This window comes from Camelus dromedarius, chromosome 23 (genome assembly GCF_036321535.1).
Source record: "Camelus dromedarius isolate mCamDro1 chromosome 23, mCamDro1.pat, whole genome shotgun sequence".
Lineage (NCBI taxonomy): Eukaryota > Metazoa > Chordata > Mammalia > Artiodactyla > Camelidae > Camelus > Camelus dromedarius.
Genome location: NC_087458.1, coordinates 19,630,807 through 19,647,820, shown reverse-complemented (window position 1 = coordinate 19,647,820; position 17,014 = coordinate 19,630,807). Strand labels below are relative to the sequence as shown.

The 17,014-nt window shown below is 44.6% G+C and overlaps 1 protein-coding gene and 2 long non-coding RNA genes across 7 annotated transcripts in view; 1 reads left to right on the top strand and 2 right to left on the bottom strand.

Annotated features, from left to right (window-relative positions):
- The window catches only part of LOC105092772 (uncharacterized), a 74,173-nt gene that overhangs the window by 13,276 nt on the left and 43,883 nt on the right, over positions 1 to 17,014 (bottom strand). The gene's annotated exons all lie outside the window — the stretch shown is intronic.
- TNFSF18 (TNF superfamily member 18) overlaps positions 2,705 to 17,014 on the top strand; it is a 61,335-nt gene continuing 47,025 nt past the window's right edge. For all 4 annotated transcript variants that reach the window (XM_031435746.2, XM_064477994.1, XM_010984533.3 and 1 more), the window contains exon 1: positions 2,705 to 2,768. The gene's annotated coding sequence lies outside the window, so the exon portion shown is untranslated. The remainder of the gene's footprint in view (positions 2,769 to 17,014) is intronic.
- On the bottom strand, positions 5,090 to 15,200 carry LOC135319000 (uncharacterized). Its single transcript, XR_010377552.1, has 2 exons — positions 14,708 to 15,200; positions 5,090 to 8,061 (listed from the first exon to the last, which is right to left on the bottom strand). It is a non-coding gene; the product is annotated as an uncharacterized LOC135319000 (long non-coding RNA).

The window sequence follows — 17,014 nt, the reverse complement described above, 5'->3', positions numbered from 1 at the left end:
ACAGGAGAGGGGCTCAGGGTTTTTGTGGGAAAAAGAGAGGAAGATGAGTTAAGTTGTTTTTAAAAAGAGTTAAGCAGTGTAAGATGAGGTAATTGATCAGGTGAAATCTTCATTGGTTAAAGATGAGGTAAAGCTAGCTTTGTACCTCAGTGATTGGTCAGATGGAGCAGTCACTACTTAAAAAAAGTTCATTTTTATCAGTCCTTTCTTGTTCTTGCTGACTCCTTGTAGCATTGGTGGTTTGGCTTTGTTCAGAGTTTCAGAAAACAGGCTGTGCATAGAGCTCCAGCTCTGTTTTTAATGGCTCCACTCATGTTCTCTCTCACAATGAAATGTCCAGAGTAGGCAAATCCACAGTGGCGGAAAGTAGATGTGTGGTTGTTGTGGGCTGAGGAAAGGGGGAGGGATTGCCAGTGGGCATGGAGCTTTTGTTGGGTGATATGAAAATGTTGTAAAATGAGCTTTTGGTGATGCTTGCCCAATTCTGTGAGCATACTAAAAACCACAGAGCTACATAATTTAATGAGTGAATTTTATGGTATGTGAATTATATATTAATAAAGCTATTAAAGAGAAAAGAGGGGGGTGCCACAAAAAATGTGACAGGTTGTGTGGGAGGAGGCATGAAATCTCAGGCTCACCATCTCAGAGAGCATGGCTCTGGTAACCAGGTGTTTCTCGAAAGTCATTAATACATAGGCGAGTTCCCTTGCTAATATCTACTTATCTATTTAGAAGCTCAGATCTATTGAGATATTTGTTTCTAAGTACTAATTTTAAGCTATTAAATGGAATAAGTTGACTTACAGATGGTATTTCACACATCAAAGTACTTTTATGTTTGTCATTTTACTTGTCCAGAAAGACAAATATTATTAATGGTTCAAGAAAATTTTAATTTCTTCTCCATCAAAATATGTTATGATAATTACAACAAAAAGGCAAAAAATACTGATTTAGAAGGTCTTTCAGTAGTATTTTCCTCAGTGTGTGCCAAGGAATGTCACCTTTGCTAAGTGTTTGGGGGGAAAAAAAGAATTTGACAGCCAAAAATGTTCAGGCGGCTATTTATAGCATTTTTTTTTCTTAGAAATTGAATGTGCCTGAGGCTATTAAAGGCTCTGAAACGTTATTCACTCACTCAACGAATATTCATTCAATGTCTCCTAAGTGTCAGGCATTATTCTAGTCACTGGGGACACAACAGAGAACAAAGGAAAAATTCTTCATCTGATGAGGTTTCCATTCTAATATTGCCCAAAAAAGTCTACTTTAATTAAGTATCTTAATTATTTCTCAACTCATTGGATTACGGAATAATTTTTTTCCAGGAAATATCTGTTAACATTCTGCAGAATACATTTTGTTAAATAGGGGTTTACACTTCTATATACCAACCTTTTAATTGAAATGCTCTAAGACAGTTGAGGGGGAAAGTAGCATATGCAAACATCCTGAATTGTATGCAAACTGATTTTAGTCCTTGGTGTTATCAAAAGGCAATGGGAACTGAACCTTTATCTTTAAGGAGTACGATGGGATGGCCTGATCAAATGTGAGGATGGGAAAGACAACAAAAGAGATGAGCAGTTAATATACCTGTAAACATGTTTTAGGCGACTCCATTTCCAGATCTTTTCAATTACGAAAAAGTTGAGAAAACCAAATGCAATTAATTAGGGTACTGTAGAGGAGCAGAGACATGTGTATGAGATTTAAGATATTATCTGAGAATTCTGAGTGTAAGGAATTATAAGTTCCCTCTTTTAACTGCTGGGAAACTATAAAGGAATTATAAATCCCCTCTTAAAAAATGTATCCAATGACAGCAAAGTACTAGAAATTCAAGCACAACAGTAGGTTTGACTGGATACAATTAAGGCTGGAAAGAAGATAAAAAATTATCCTCAAAGGCAATGTTAAAAGTCATAACTTTCCTATTAATTCCTATTAAGAATCCTCTTTACACTTACTCTTTTCCCTAATAAAGTTATTTTGTATAAATATGGAAACATACAGTATGTAGCATTTTGTGTCTTTCACTTAGCATAATATTTTAAAGGTTTATCCATATTTTAGCATATGTTGGAATTGCATTCCTTTTTAAGGCTGAGTAATATTCTATTGTGTGTATGTACCATATTTTGTTCATCCATGCTTCTGTTGATAGACATTTGAGTTGTTTCCAATTTTTGGCCATTGTGTATAATGCTGCCATGAAAATTGGTTTACGAAGATCTGTTTGAATACCTGCTTTCAGTTCTTTTGGGTATATATCTGGAAGTAGAATTGTTGGATAGTATGGTAGTTCTATGGTTAACTTTTTGAGGAACTGACAATCTGTTTTCTGCAGCAGCTGTACCATTTTACATTCTCACCAGTGAGGCGCAAAAGTTCCAATCCCTCCGCATCTTTGCTGTATGGTCAGGCCACCCAAGATGGCTGTTCCCTTGCTCTCTGTACGTCCCCCTGCTTGACCAGGGTCTGCTTCACCTACCCTCTACTCACCTGACTCACCTCCTTACTTACTTGCCCCAGGCCCCAGCTAATAATTGACCTAACTTTAGCCACCTTTAGCTTATCAAAGGGCCCGTGAGGGGCGTGACCCTCTGCTAGTTTCCCTGGTGACTGATTAGCAAACGTGTCGTCAATGCCCTCTATAAATGGCAACGCCCGGAGCCCGGGGAGGTGAAGTCAGCGGGCAGCCATGTCGTGCCCTCCGCTGCCGCGCACGGCCGGATGCTGCTCCAGGACCTTGCCTCGGACGGGTAAGTTCTTTTATCCTTTAGACCAGTGGTGTCTGTGTCGCAGCCTGCGGCCTCTTTTTGTTGTTGTTGTTGTTTTGAGGATGGGCAAGTACAAGGCTTGTAGGTCTGCACGGGAGCAGCCACGAGACCAAGGAAACTCCCCTGAGCTCTGAGATACTGGGAAATAAGGACAGGCGGGGAATGGAAAGTTGCGGGCGCTGTTTACTAACACGTGGGGCCTGAAAGTTACAGGTGTATTCCCGGGGTGGCCGCTCGCTAGCAAGTGGGGCTCTGTGGCGGCTGTCCTTGATAAACGGGGGCCACCAAGGGAGTACGGAGGACTCACAGACACCCCGAAAGGCCGTTGCAGAGATACCGGCCACCATTACAGTGGGGAGAAACAAGTTAAGACAGTAATAAGGCAGTGGCTGCAGCTGTGGGCTGGCCTTGCTATTTACACTAAGAAAGGCTGCGGTGGCTGAGCTAACAGCAGAAGGAAAGGTTCACTTAAATGCCGGTTCATGTTCCTCTGAAACAAGCATGTGAATGTGAGTGAATAATGTATATTATTGTCTATTACTGTTATTTGCTTAAATTGGATCGACTATTTAGAAACTGAAAAAAAAAAAAAATCCCTGAAAAATGTCCAAGATGGGACTCTTCTGACATTCTAAAACTGGTTTTTGCTTGTGCCGAGGAAATTAGCTCTCTGGAAGGAATTGATATTTCTCTTTTTGTGCCTTTGAGATGTAGATAATCTACGTGGACTTTCAGGAAATTTAATCCCTAGGAGTTAAGGGGGAAAAAAAAAGAATCCTTTTAAAATTCTATAGGAATAATTAGGTTTGGGGAATGTCTATCTAAAACAGTCTCTCCAGATTTTGGTAATTTGCTAAGCTAAGTTAAATGAAGAGAATTCACTGACTATCTGGGTTATTTCAAATAGGTTCAAACATTGGAACATTAATTGTGATGTGAGTCTGTTTACCTATCTTTGCCTTTTTAGGAGAGGCAGACAAAAGTGTGAGTTTAAATGCTGGTATGACAAACAGTTCACAATTCTTGATTTTTGTCAGAGATGATTTTTAAGGGTTAAGATTATAATCGGTCATAACTCTAGTTGTTGTAACCCAGATCTTTGTTGATTGTGTTGTAATCAGGTGTTGCCTGTTTTTAAGTTTTGTCATACGTAGACAGTTACTGTTGTGCCCTGATCCTGTTGGAAAGGTGCTTCATCTTTAAAAAGATTCATAGGAAGTAAAGGTCTCTGATAAATTACAGATGGTGCGGAACGTAAATTATAGATCATGCTGAACTAAGTAAGAAATTAAAGAATCCTAAGGGGAAACCTCACGGCTTAGTCACAGGAGAGGGATAAGTAATGTCCTGGGACCTTAGGACATTCTTAGGACGGAATCCTAAGGCAGAAGTCCTTAGGACAGACCACCCGGTGAGCAAGTCCTTGACTTCACACGGGGGAAGAATTCAGGTGCGAGCCAGAGAAAAGCAAAGGCAAATTTAGAGAGAGTCGCACTTCATAGGCAGAGTGCGTACCATCTTGGAAAGTGAGAGTGGCCCCAGCCGCGGGGTCCTAGGTTTTTATGGGCTAAGTGATTTCATAGGCTAATGAGTGGGAGGAATAGTTGTGCCATTTCAGGGAAAGGTGGGGATTTCCCAGGAATTGGGGCCACTGCCCACTTTTTGGCCTTTTGTGGTCCACCTGGGAACTGTCATGGCGGAAGGGGGTGATTTTTAGTATTACAGTGAAGGTATAATGAGCTAAAAGTCAATGACTAGACTGTTCTCAAAGCCACCTTGGTTCCAGCTGGTTGTTATTACATCCCAACAGCTGTGTCTTCTCTTCATTTATCTAGCGTTTGCGTTCTGCCCCTTTCCCTCCTGTCTCAGTCCCTCCTCAGCAGAAGGGCGATGGTCCTTCTTCTGTAGGTGCTTCAGGGCTGGACAGGGGCATTGACCCTGCCTGTCAGGGAGTAAACTTCTCTGGTTGCCTGATCTGGGGGCCCCAGAGGCAGGACAGCTTCTTGCTTTAAATCAGAGGGCAGTTTGAGCTGGAATTCTTGAATAGCCATCGTTTTTTAAAAAACACCTTTATTGTGGTATGGTTCCTGTACAGTAAACTACACATATTTCAGATGTACAAATGAATCTTGATAGATGTACACAACCATGAAACCACCACCACAATCAAGATAGCTAACATTTCCATAACTCCCCAAGAGGTGCAATTTTCGAATTCCCAATTTATCCCTTCCTACCTCCTTTACCTCCTGGTAACCATAAGTTTCTCTGAGTTTTTTTGTTTTGTAGATAAGTTCATGTCCTTCTTTTTTTTTTTTTAAGGAGTCCAAATATAAGCAGTATCATATGGCATTTTTCTTTCTGGCTTACTTCACTTAGAATGACGATCTCCAGGTCCATCCATGTTGCTGCAAATGGCATTATTTTATTCTTTTTTATGGCTGAGTAGTATTCCATTCTGTGTGTGTGTGTGTGTGTGTGTGTGTGTGTATACATATATATACACCACATCTTTATCCAGTCATCAGTTGATAGACATTTAGGTTGTTTCCATGTCTTAGCTGTTGTTAATAGTGCTGCTGTGAACATTGGGGTGAATGTATCTTTTTGAATTGAGGTTCCTTCTAGATATATGCTCAGGAGTGGGATTGCTGGATCATATGGTAAGTCTATTTTAATTTTTTTAAGGAACTTCCATACTGTCCTCCATAGTGGCTGCACCAATTTACATTCCCACCAACAGTGTAGGAGGGTTCCTTTTTCTCCACACTCTCTCCGGCATTTATTGTTCATGGTCTTTTGAATGACGGCCATTCTGACTGGTGTGAGGTGATACTTCACTGTAGTTTTGATTTGCATTTCTCTAACAATTAGTGATGTTGAGCACCCCTTCATGTGCTTGTTGCCATTTGTATGTCTTCTTTGGAGAGATGTCCGTTTAGATCTTCTGCCCATTTTTTGATTGGCTTGCTTTTTTTTTTTTATATTTAAGGTGTATTGTATATTTTGGAAATAAGTCCCTTGTCAGTTACTCCCTTGTTGGTCGCATCATTTGCAAATATTTTCTACCATGGGTAGTATGGCCATTTTAACAATATTGATTCTTCCAATCCAAGAACACAGTATATATTTCCATTTGTTTATGTCGTCTTCAGTTTCTTTCATCAGTGTCATAAAGTTTTTGGAGTACAGGCCTTTTGCCTCCTTGAGTAGGTTTATTCCTAGGTATTTTATTTTTGGTGCGATGGTAAATGGTATTGTTTCCTTAATTTCTCTCTCTGATATTTTGTCGTTACTGTGTAGAAATGCAACTGATGCTGTCTGTTAATTTTGTATCCTGCAGCTTTACCAAATTCATTGAGTTCTAGTAGTTTTCTGGTCACTTCTTAGGGTTTTCTATGTATGGTATCATGTCAACTGCAAACAGTAGTTTTACTTGTCCAGTTTGGATTCCTTTTATTTCTTCTCTGATTTCTATGGCTAGGACTTCCAAAACTATGTTGAATAAAAGTGGCGAGAGTGGGCATCTCTGTCTTGTTCCTGATCTTAAAGGAATACTTTCAGATTTTCCCCATTAAGTATGATGTTAGCTGTGGGTTTGTCATATATGACTTTTATTAAGTTGAGGTATGTTCTGTCTCTGTCCACTTTCTGGAGAGTTTTCATCATAAATGGATGTTGAATTTTATCAAAAGCTTTTTCTGCATCTTTTGAGATGATCGTATCGTTTTTATTCAGTTTGTTGCTGTGGTGTATCATGTTGATTCATTTGTGGGTCTTGAAAAATCCTTGCATCCCTGGGATAAATCCCACTTGATCATGGTGTATGTTCCTTCTAATGCATTGTTGGTGTTGATTTGCTGGTATCTTATTGAGGATTTTTGCATCTATATTTAAAAGTGATATTGGTCTGTAATTTTCCTTTTTGTGATGTCTTTTGTCTGGTTTTGGTATCGGGGGATGGTAGCCTCATAGAATGAGTTGGAAAGTGTTCCTTCCTCTGCGATTTCTTGGAGTAGTTTCAGAAGGGTAAGTGTTTAACCCTTCTCTAAATGTTTGGTAGAATTCACCCGTGAAGCCGTCTGGCCCTGGACTTTTGGGAGTTTTTAAATTACTGATTCATTTGCAGTACTGGTAATTGGTCTGTTTATATTTTCTATTTCTTCCTGGTTCAGTCTTGGCAAGTTGTACCTTTCTAGGAGATTGTCCATTTCTTCTAGGTTGTCCTTTTTGTTCCCATGTAGTTGCTCATAGTAGCCTCTTATGATCCCTATATTTCTGTGGTGTCAGTTGTAATTTCTTTTTCATTTCTGATTTTATTAATTTGGGCCCTCTCCCTTTTTTTGTTTGAGTCTGGCTAAAGGTTTATCAATTTTGTTTATCTTTTCAAAGAACCAGCTTTTAGTTTCATCTTTTCTATTGTTTTTAAGTCTCTATTTCATTTATTTCTGCTCTAATCTTTATGATTTCTTTTCTTCTAACTTTGGGTTTTGTTTTTTCCTTCTAGCTCCTTTAGGTGTAAGGTTAGGTTGTTTACTTGAGATTTTTCTTGTTTCCTGAGGTAGGCTTGTATCATTATAAACTTCCCTCTTAGAACTGCTTTCGCTGCATCCCAGAGGTTTTGGATTGCTGTATTTTCATTTTCATTTGTCTCAAAGTATTTCTTTAGTGATCCATTGGTTGTTTAGTGGCATATTTAGCCTCCATGTGTTTTCAGTTTTTGCAGTTTTTTTTTTCCTTGTATTTGATTTCTGACTTCATAGCATTGTGGTTGGAAAAGATGCTTGGTATGATTTCAATTTTCTTAAATTTACTGAGGCTTTACCACTTAGTTTGTGGGCCAGCATGTGGTCAGTTCTGGAGATCTGGGAATAGAAGAATTTAAGAAGGAGGCAGCCATCTGGATCCATGGAAGGGACAAGCTATGAATGCGATGTGGGAACCAGGGCCCATTAGTATATTAAAAATGATTCAGTCCAGGAGTATTCCATGCCCTCGGCTTAGATGAGATGGTGTAGTAAGAAGGTTTTACCCACTGCCTCTAGAGAGCCTGAAAATTACTAGCCCATCTTTTAGTCCAGTCCACCCCTACCCCGTAGGCACTTTGGGTCTGGGCTTCATTACAAGCAGGCAGAGTGGAGGCTTTGGTGGGAATGCAGTTTGGGTCTGGGTTCCAAAACCCTGTGCTGATCTTACCATCCAGTGGCCAGGGATTGTTCCAAAGAGGCTCACCTTACCCAGGAGGTGTAGTCGCATTGGACGAATGACTGGCTTTCTGGATAACAAAAGTAGCCATGATTAATGGAAAAGTTAATGTCACCTTTCTAAAGAGTCAAGCATAGGCAAGCTTTTGGACCTGACGGGGTTATTGCCTGTGGCACTCCTAGCTGTGCGTGTGAGTGTGAACTTTGCCATGTGCTTGAATTGGTAAAGCTCTTCTTGTATGTACCTGCTTGTACCTGTAACGGTTGTAAGCCTGGGCAGACCCCAGCGATTATATACTGTTCTTCCTGGGCGACTGTTTTGGACGTGTTTACTATGGCATTATTTTCACATTCCCCCTGAGCCGTGGCCGTCATCAGAAACCCTACTAGGAATACCAGGGCTTTTGACATTACATTACTATATATTTTTTCAGACCCATCAGGGGCAAAAACAATGTTTACCGGGGGAGGGGGTTCTGAAAAGTGGCAGAATAAGAGCATGATAGTCAGAAACACAGGATTACTGGCCCTACCAGGGCCACATGAAGTCACTTATCTGTTTTCTTGAAGACCTTATCTAAGGTCTTCCACTGGCTCGCAGGAGTAGAGGTCCCTCTAGTTCCTGTTGGGACTTATATGATAGAGGTTCTATTCTAGACAGATGTACCCAACTAGTTAACTCCCTGTAGCTTGACAGCAGTTGGGGAATTTAGTAACACTTGATATGGTCCCATTTTGGTTGTAGCTGGTCCTCAGGGAACCGTTCCTTTTAAGTGTTTAGTAGGACAAAGTCTCTGACTGGACAGAGACCTCAGCCTTTTGTGAGGGTGGGCAGCACTTCGTTTCTGTATTCTGGGAGCGCCCATTGCACTTGGCTCAAGCTAACGATATGGGAGACCAGCTTGTGGGTTTCCTCATCAAACACGAGATCTGTAGTCACAAGGGGCCTCCCATGGGTCATTTCAAATGCGTTAAGCTTTAAAATTCCTTTTGGAGCCATCCTGGTCTGTAAAAGGGCTACAGGGAGGAGGGAGGCCCAGGTTTCTGAAGTCTCTTGGCACAGCTTAGCAAGCGTTCTTTTTAGAACATGATTTGCTTTCTCTACTTAAGGATCGGGGCCTCCAGGAAGAGCAGGGGCAGTAGTTAATACCTAGAGCTGAGAAAAGCTGTTGGGTTGCCTTGGCGGTGAAGGAAGGTCTGCTTTCACTCTGTAAGCTTTTGGGGAACCCGAATCTCGGGATTATCTCTAAGCAGAAATTCGGATACTCCTATTGCCTTTTCAGTTCTAGTAGGGAAAGCTCCCCCATAGAAAGGTGTCTATGAATACCGATAGATATTTCTGTCCCTACATTGGGGTATTTGGGTCAAATCCGTTTGACAGTCTTCCCCTGGATATGTTCTTTGATGCTGTGTGGGCCGGTTAGGGGTGAAGGTATGGGGTGGCTTCTTGGGTCGTTGCGGACACAAAGCTCATAAGCCCTGGCGATACCTCTCTATCAGTTCAGGACAGTCCCTTACTCAGGAACACCTGTACAACCAGTTTGAACAGGGAGTCCAGCCCTAAGTGGGAGGGTTTGTGGAAGTGCTTAATTATTTTCCATTGCTTGGTCCCAGGAGTGAGAAGTTTGTTATCTTTTGTCAGCCGCCCTGAACAGTCTTTTCCAGCCCCCTGTGTTGAGCCCACGAGTTCTCCAGGTGTACGGGATGGCGGTTTTGGGGAGGGGACTGTCAGGTGAGAGAGCTGAGCTGGTAGGAGTGGCTGTTCTTTGGCTGCAGTTTCAGCCGCCTTGCCAGCCAGGGCGTGTCCCCTTACGAGGGAGGCATTGCCGCGCCAGTGACCTCTGCATTGAATGACTGCAGCCTCCTTTGGAAGCTGGATCACTGTTAGGAGTTCTAGAATTTCTGCCTGGTGCTTTACGGGGGACTCTGGCTGTTAGTAGTCTGCTTTCTTTCTGTGTGGCAGCGTGGGCATGCAGCACTAGGAACCCCCACTTGGAATCAGTGTTTGTCTTGATTCCTAATCCCTTTCCTAGCTGGAGGGCTCTGGTCAAGGCAGTCAACTCGGCCTTTTGGGCGGAAGTGTGAGAGGGCGGAGCAACTGTCTGCAGGCAGATAGCGGCGGAGCTGGCCTTTCTCACCCCTTCACTATGACGCTGCTACTGTTGGTAAACCTTCTGCATCGGGACTGGGTCAGGGGCTCGTCCTTGGTTGGGCCGACTGGAGTAAACGTGTTGAATAGTCTCCACACAGGAGTGAGCAAGGAACCCTTGGGGTGGGGGCTCCAGCATTAGAGCAGCTGGGTCCAGGACTTGGCAGACCTTCAGAGTTGTGTCTGGGGTATCTAGAAGGAGGGTTTGGACTTTAAGCAATCGTCCACTCATCAGCCGTTGGTGTCCTTTTGCTTCTAGGACTCCTTGTGTCTGGTGGAGTGAGGACTTCCAATGATTGTCCCAGGGTGGACTGATTGGCCTCATCTACTAACAGAGCAGTGGCAGCCACTGCCCTGAGACATCCTGGCCATCCAGTGGCCACCTCACCAAGTTATTCTAAGAAATAAACTATTGCTCTAGGGAGGTCCCTGAGGTTTTGGCTGAGGACACCCAGAGCTACCCCTTGTCTCTCAGCTATGTAGAGGGTAAAGGGTTCTTCTAAGTTCCCGAGATCCAATTCAGGCATGGTTCCTGATTTTTGTTTTGGAGCTAGAAATGCCTGTTGGCAATTTTCATCCCAGTTGAGGGGTTTGTGGTCACCTCCTTTTAGGTTCTCACAGAGAGGCTTTACTACGAGCTGATTCCAGTTATCCAGATCCTTCACAATCCTGCCAGCCCCAGAAAGGTGCCCCTTAGTCTGGGAGTTGAAGGGTTATAGCCTCCTTTTGGCCCTGGGTTAGAGTCCTTGTCCTGGGGTGAACACATATCCTGGGTGATTAACCTGTTGGGTAGAAATCTGGGCCTTTGAGGAGAAACTCAATATCCTTGTTCCCCTAGGAAGTTGAGGACCTTAATTGTGTTTTTTTATCTGTGTTCTCCCTAATGGGACTGGAAATTAGGAGGTTGTCCAGATACAATAGGAGAGACCAAGTAACCAACTCTAATTCTTTGTCCCTTTGCTAATGCTTTCCCAAACAGGCGGGGGCTGTCCCTGAAGCCTCGGGGCAGCACAGTCCGGGTTAGCTGGGAACTGTAATGAGTGTCTGGATCTGTCCACTCAAAGGCAAAGAGATACTGAGTCTTGTTGCAGGGGAATGCAGAAGATGGCGATCTTAGGTCTAACCCTGTGAACTATTTTTGCATTTTCCAGAACTTGTGTCCGTATGGTGCATGGATTAGGGACTGTCAGGTGAACTGGAATCACTACCTCATTGGGTCCTTGAACAAATGGGTATTGCCCTTGGGTCTTGAACAAACTGGTATTCTCCTTTGTTTTTTTATGGGCAGAATTGGGGTATTACATGGAGATAGGCAGGGTCCTAACAGCCCATGTTTCAAGAACTTGGTTATTAAAGGCTGGATAACTCGTTGGGCCTCAAGGGATACTGTTTTTTTGTTTTTTCTTTTTTCCCGTGGGTAATCAGCTTTGGGTTTCAGTGAAATCTGTACTGGGGACATGTCAGTAGCTCTGCCAGGAACCTCAGTGTCCCAGACAGAGGGGTTTACTTGAGAAACAGCATGAGCTGGAAGGGAGCCATCCTCTGAGTGTGACTTAGGCACACAATTGTTTCTTCTGGTGGGTGCCTTCTGTGAGGGGGTTTCTAAATTGAACCATTGTCTGGAATTTAGTGAGCAAATCCCTTCCCAACAAGGGGCTGGAGCTTGGGCAGGAACTGGTGTGCAAAGATAAAACTTCCTAGTAAGCAGCCGGGAGTGGGTGTGGGGTGTGGGGAGCGGGGTGAATCACTTGGCTTTGGGCTGTCTACTGATGCTTGTTCCTACTGTACAGGACTGGGAGGACAAGGGTCTAGGAAAATCAGTTAGCACAGTGTAGACAGCCCCCATATTTAATAAAATAAAATTTCCTATCTGCCATGTCAAGGCTCCTCTGGAGAAATGATCAGGGATCCTTTGGGAGCCAGGGAGGGTCCCGGGCCCCGTCAGTCCTCAGTCCTCTCTGCCATCATTGGTTTGGGAGCCCCAAACCCCTTTCAGGACTGGGGGCAGTCCTGCTTCCAGTGGCCCTCTCGTTAGCATCTTGGCCAGGGGCTCGGTGGACTTTTTCCATACAGGGGGCATTTGTCCTTCCAGTGGCTCTCCTGGCTCCATTTAAAACCAATCCCTTCTTGGCAGGACAGTGGCTCTGATCCACATTTTCTAGATCCTGCCCCTACCATGGACTTTCACAAGGGGGACAACCCTGAGGTGGTGCAGGGGCTAGGGTGCCACCAGTAATGGTGCCTTTCATTGTTGTCCCTGAATCCTTTTTGCTCCCTAACTCTATCTCTATTGTTAAATACTCCAAAAGCCAAGTCCATGAGCTGATTCATGGGGTCTTGGGGGCCCATAGCTACCTTGTGTATTTTTCCCCTAATGCCTGGAGCAGATTGAGCAATAAAATGGGTGTTTGCTAGGACTTGCCCTTCAGGGGTGTTGGGATTAATATTGGTAATTTCTAAAGGCTTCCACCAGGCAGCCCTGAAAGAGGGCCGGATTCTCATCTTTTCCCTGTCTTACTTCTGACTTTGTCATAATTAAGGGGCTAACAACATATCTTTTCATTCCTTCTATGAGGCAAGCTATGAAGTGGTTCTTTGCCCTCCACCTCCCTGTTGGTAGTCCCAGTGTGGACTTGGCTGGGGATTGTATCCCCTTTAGTAAGGTAGATTATACGTCCTTGATTTTGGGCTTCCAGTTCATCGTCATATGCCTGGGCTGCACCAAGGATCGGGCTTTTTTCTTCAAAGGTGCAGCAGGTAGAAAGAAAGCAGGTAGGTTCTTCCCCCCGCCCACACGTAAGTTCATAGGACATTGTCAGCTTGGTGAATTCCTCTACGAACCAACTGGGGTCCTTGGAAAAATGTCCAAATTTCTCTTTGCAAGTAGCAAGGTCAGCCATAGGAAAAGGCATGAGGACTGTGTTCTCCATCACCAGCTGGCACTTCCCTTAAGGGACAGAGTTTGGAACTAGGAGGCTGGTAGGTAGCCCTGCTTCGTGGTGTACGGGCAGGACTCACCTCCGGTAATGGAGGATACAGGACAGGGCTAGAGGGATAAAATGGTGGAATTTCCAGCAGCTAAGATGGTACACCAGGGGTCAATGGCCCAGAAAACCATCCCTCTAGAATTGGGGGAGGGTAGGAGTTCTCAGTGGAATTCAGAGATCGTGAAGGGATCGTGTAAACATCAGGCTCCTATGGGGAAGAAGGCAGTGTGGAGGGGTGTGAGCCAGGCATGCCCAGCAGGGCTTCTTAGATCTGGATGTTGGAACAGTGTCCTGAACACTTGGAGGTATGGGACTTCCTCTCATTTACCTTCCCTTTTACAAAATAGATCCAGCTGCATTATGGTATTGTAATTCAGTGACACACTTTCTGGCCAGATTTCTTGGTCCCTTAGGGACCATGCGGTATTGGAAAAGAAAATTAATTTCTTTATTCTTAAGCCATCTTGTCTAAATTTACCCCAGTTAACTAATATGCCTCCTAACGGAGAATTCTTTGGGGTGCTTGAAGTCTCCCCCAGTTTTGGTTAGAGTGTCGTGATGAGACAGGGGTCTGACAGTTCCTGGCCAGATGGTAGTAATCTGTCCTGGTGCTCTCCCAGTGTCCCTGATAGCCCAACGTCCTCAGAAGGGAGTGCGCTGGGGACTTCAGTGGATGGACCCCTTCCAGGGGATGTTGCAGAATCAAATTCTGATGGCAGTTAAAGAGACAGTATAAATGGCCCAATCTGTGATAGCCCCTGACTCCAGCGTAGGGAATTCAACAGAAGAGGTGTTTAAGCAGGGAAAACTGGGCTTGTGGCTGCCTGGCCTTAAAGGGTTTGTTTGGCAAAGTGCAACAGTGAGATCCCTGTGGGCACCTGAGGCCTGCCTGTTCTGCAAGCCTGAGGAGGCCCCCGGGTTAACTAACGAGAGGAACAAGAGCCAGCGGGAGAAACAGTGACCAGAGTGAACCCTTCAGAGAGGGAGGGAGGACACCTAGGCTGTGAATTGGCTAAGGGAATAATCTTTTGTCACCCTGCAAAAGAAGAGAAGTAGATAGAGTCGAAGGGTCAGGCTGGGGCACCAGGCCATGTGATGACAGTAATACAGGAGAAAGCTCCCTCCAGGATGTGACCCTTACTTACAGTGTCAGATCAGAAAACCAAAGGGGTGAAAATGAGCTGAGGGGAGGCTAAAGAGGGATACCTCCCCACAGTATGAGACAGAGGCAATATCCACCCTGTTGGGCGAGGGGGCTCAGGGACCTGAGACAGTCTAAGAAGTTAGGAGGGGTTGAGAGGAGGAGGAGAAGGGGAAAACCCAGGGTGATGGATCATGTGAATCTGAGCTAGATTAGGAAATGAAAGTCCATAACACCTGAGAGAGGGAAGTGCCCGTGACTTCTGCTCAGGGGAGCAATGAGGCCGTGAGCCCTGAGAACAGCACTGGACGGGGGCCGAACTACAGATCTAGCAGAGGGCTCCCATTTGTGCCCCCTGATGGGGTCCTGGAATTGGACTGAGACTGGGAATGAGTAGGAAGGGGGAATCGGGCTCAAGGAGCCACAGAGGGGAAACTCACCGGACCAAGTTGCAGGTTACCTGCTGTCGCCTTAATTTGGAAGTCTGGGTGGTTGTCTCATGGACCTTCGCGGGTCCAAAGAGAGTGATGTAACCAGAAGGTGAGAGAGAGCCAGCAGAGAAAAGCCAGCCTCAGGCTTGTCAGGCTCCTTCGTGGCTGGAGAGCTGGTCTCTGCCAGATCCTGTGGACAGCATCACCTGTCACCTAAGGGGCTGCTTGGTCTTTATGGCTCAGGACCCTCCATCCCAGCCACCCTCCATGGAGGAGGGGAGCCACAGCCTGACAGGTGGATTAAGATTATGCCCTTTGATGTCGCTGCTCCTCGTCGCCACAAAAGATGTTGCAGGAGATGGAAATGTCAAGTCCTGGGACCTGCAAGAATGTGTAGGATGAACTGCCAGGTGAGGGTTCCTGACTTCTCACAGGAAAGGATTCAGGTGCGAGCCAGAGAAAAGCAAAGGCAAGTTTGGAGAGAGACACACTCCATAGTCAGAATGCGTACCATCTTGGAAAGTGAGAGTGGCCCCAGGCGCGGGGTCCTAGGTTTTTATGGGCTAAGTGATTTCATAGGCTAATGAGTGGGAGGAATAGTTGTGCCATTTCAGGGAAGGGTGGGGATTTCCCAGGAATTGGGGCCACTGCCCACTTTTTGGCCTTTTGTGGTCCACCTGGGAACTGTCATGGCGGAAGGGGGTGATTTTTAGTATTACAGTGAAGGTATAATGAGCTAAAGGTCAGTGACTGGACTATTCTCAAAGCCACCTTGATTTCAGCTGGTTCCAGCTGGTCATTATCACATCCCAACAGCCATGCCCCCTCTTCATTTATCTAGCGTTTGCGTCCTGCGCATTTCCCTCCTAAGCTTCATACAAAATTAGCAAAAGAACTGGTTACTGACTGAACTGGTGAACATGGTGATAATTTTCATGGTGTTTTTTTTTTTTTTTTCTGGAATATTCCTCGTTTTTATCTGTGTTTTCCAGATTATGGGGAAGCCCTTCCCCCTCACGTTAGTGATGACTTATAGCAATTTTGTAAATTACACCTGTGGGTAGAATTGAACTATTTCTTTTCTCTCTGCCTGGTCCCTCCAGAAACTGGAGGCTCTTGGGTTCCAAGCAGCCTTATCAGGTGAATGGGAAAGACGGGTCTCCTGGCAAATGCAGGAATCACGTTACTTTTGGGGAACCTCTAGAAGAGAGAAATCCAGTGAGGTGGAGCCTTCTGATGGCCTTTGGCATGGCTTTCCTGGCCTTGAGAAGCCTTCTGAGAATTCAGTCAGACTCCTTCTGAGGAGTTCCTCCACAGCTGTGGTCAACTGACCAGACTTATTCTGCAAACAAATTAGTCCTGATTTGGCTGTGTTTGGTGGAGAAGAGGATAATTTTAGAGAGAAAAATATTACGTTCCAGTGGATATTAAATTGTAGTTCTGCTGAGGGGTCAGTATTTATGAAAGTTACTGTTAGCTGTACTTTTGCCCTAATGCTCAGGACGGAAAGAGTGAAGTCGTCAGAGTGTAACTGCTTATGACATGTGTCACTGTTTAAGCCTGCCCCTGAAAGCACATGTACAATGTTTGTATAACAATTTGGTATAATTGATGAAACATACAGCTTCTAAAATGTTTCCCCATCACCACACCTCTGAGCTTGTTCACAATATCTGATCCCAACGTGGATAACTAGGCAAATACAAAGGAGGTCTAGCACTGAGGGATGTGACCTGGACCCAGGGCAGGCAGCATTCACCCTGGCTTCAAGGGACATATACTTTGGTCTGTCAAAATATTTGCAACCAAAAGGGGAAATTATGAAAAAATGTGCATATACTGAGGGTACAGGGAAGTGATTCTGGCTTATACATGGTTTAACTTAAACTTGGCTGACCACAGTGACCTGTATTCTGGCCCATCGAACATGCACTGTCCATCTGCTTTGGCCATTGAGGAGGGGAATTGCATTTGAAAGTCAGAATGGTTAGCTGTGACTCAGACATCCAAGGTAAAATGAGGTGGCCACTGTAGATGTGGTCCTGTATTGCTGAAAACTTGAGTTTTCTGAACTGTATTGCAGACGAGGACAAAAACCACGGGCAGGTGTGGTATTACCTCTCCGTTCAGTTAGTGCTCGTGTTTTGCTTAGCTGTTACGCGCTCCCTGTGTTGCGCCTGTTAGATGTTTTATTACATTTCATTCCTAACCTGACTGGAGGGAATCTGAGGATGAGCAGCCACAGTGGTCTCACTGTGAAATGAGTCTAACTGCTGGGTCTACAGCAAGGTGCTATTTTTGGCTTCCTTTGGGCTT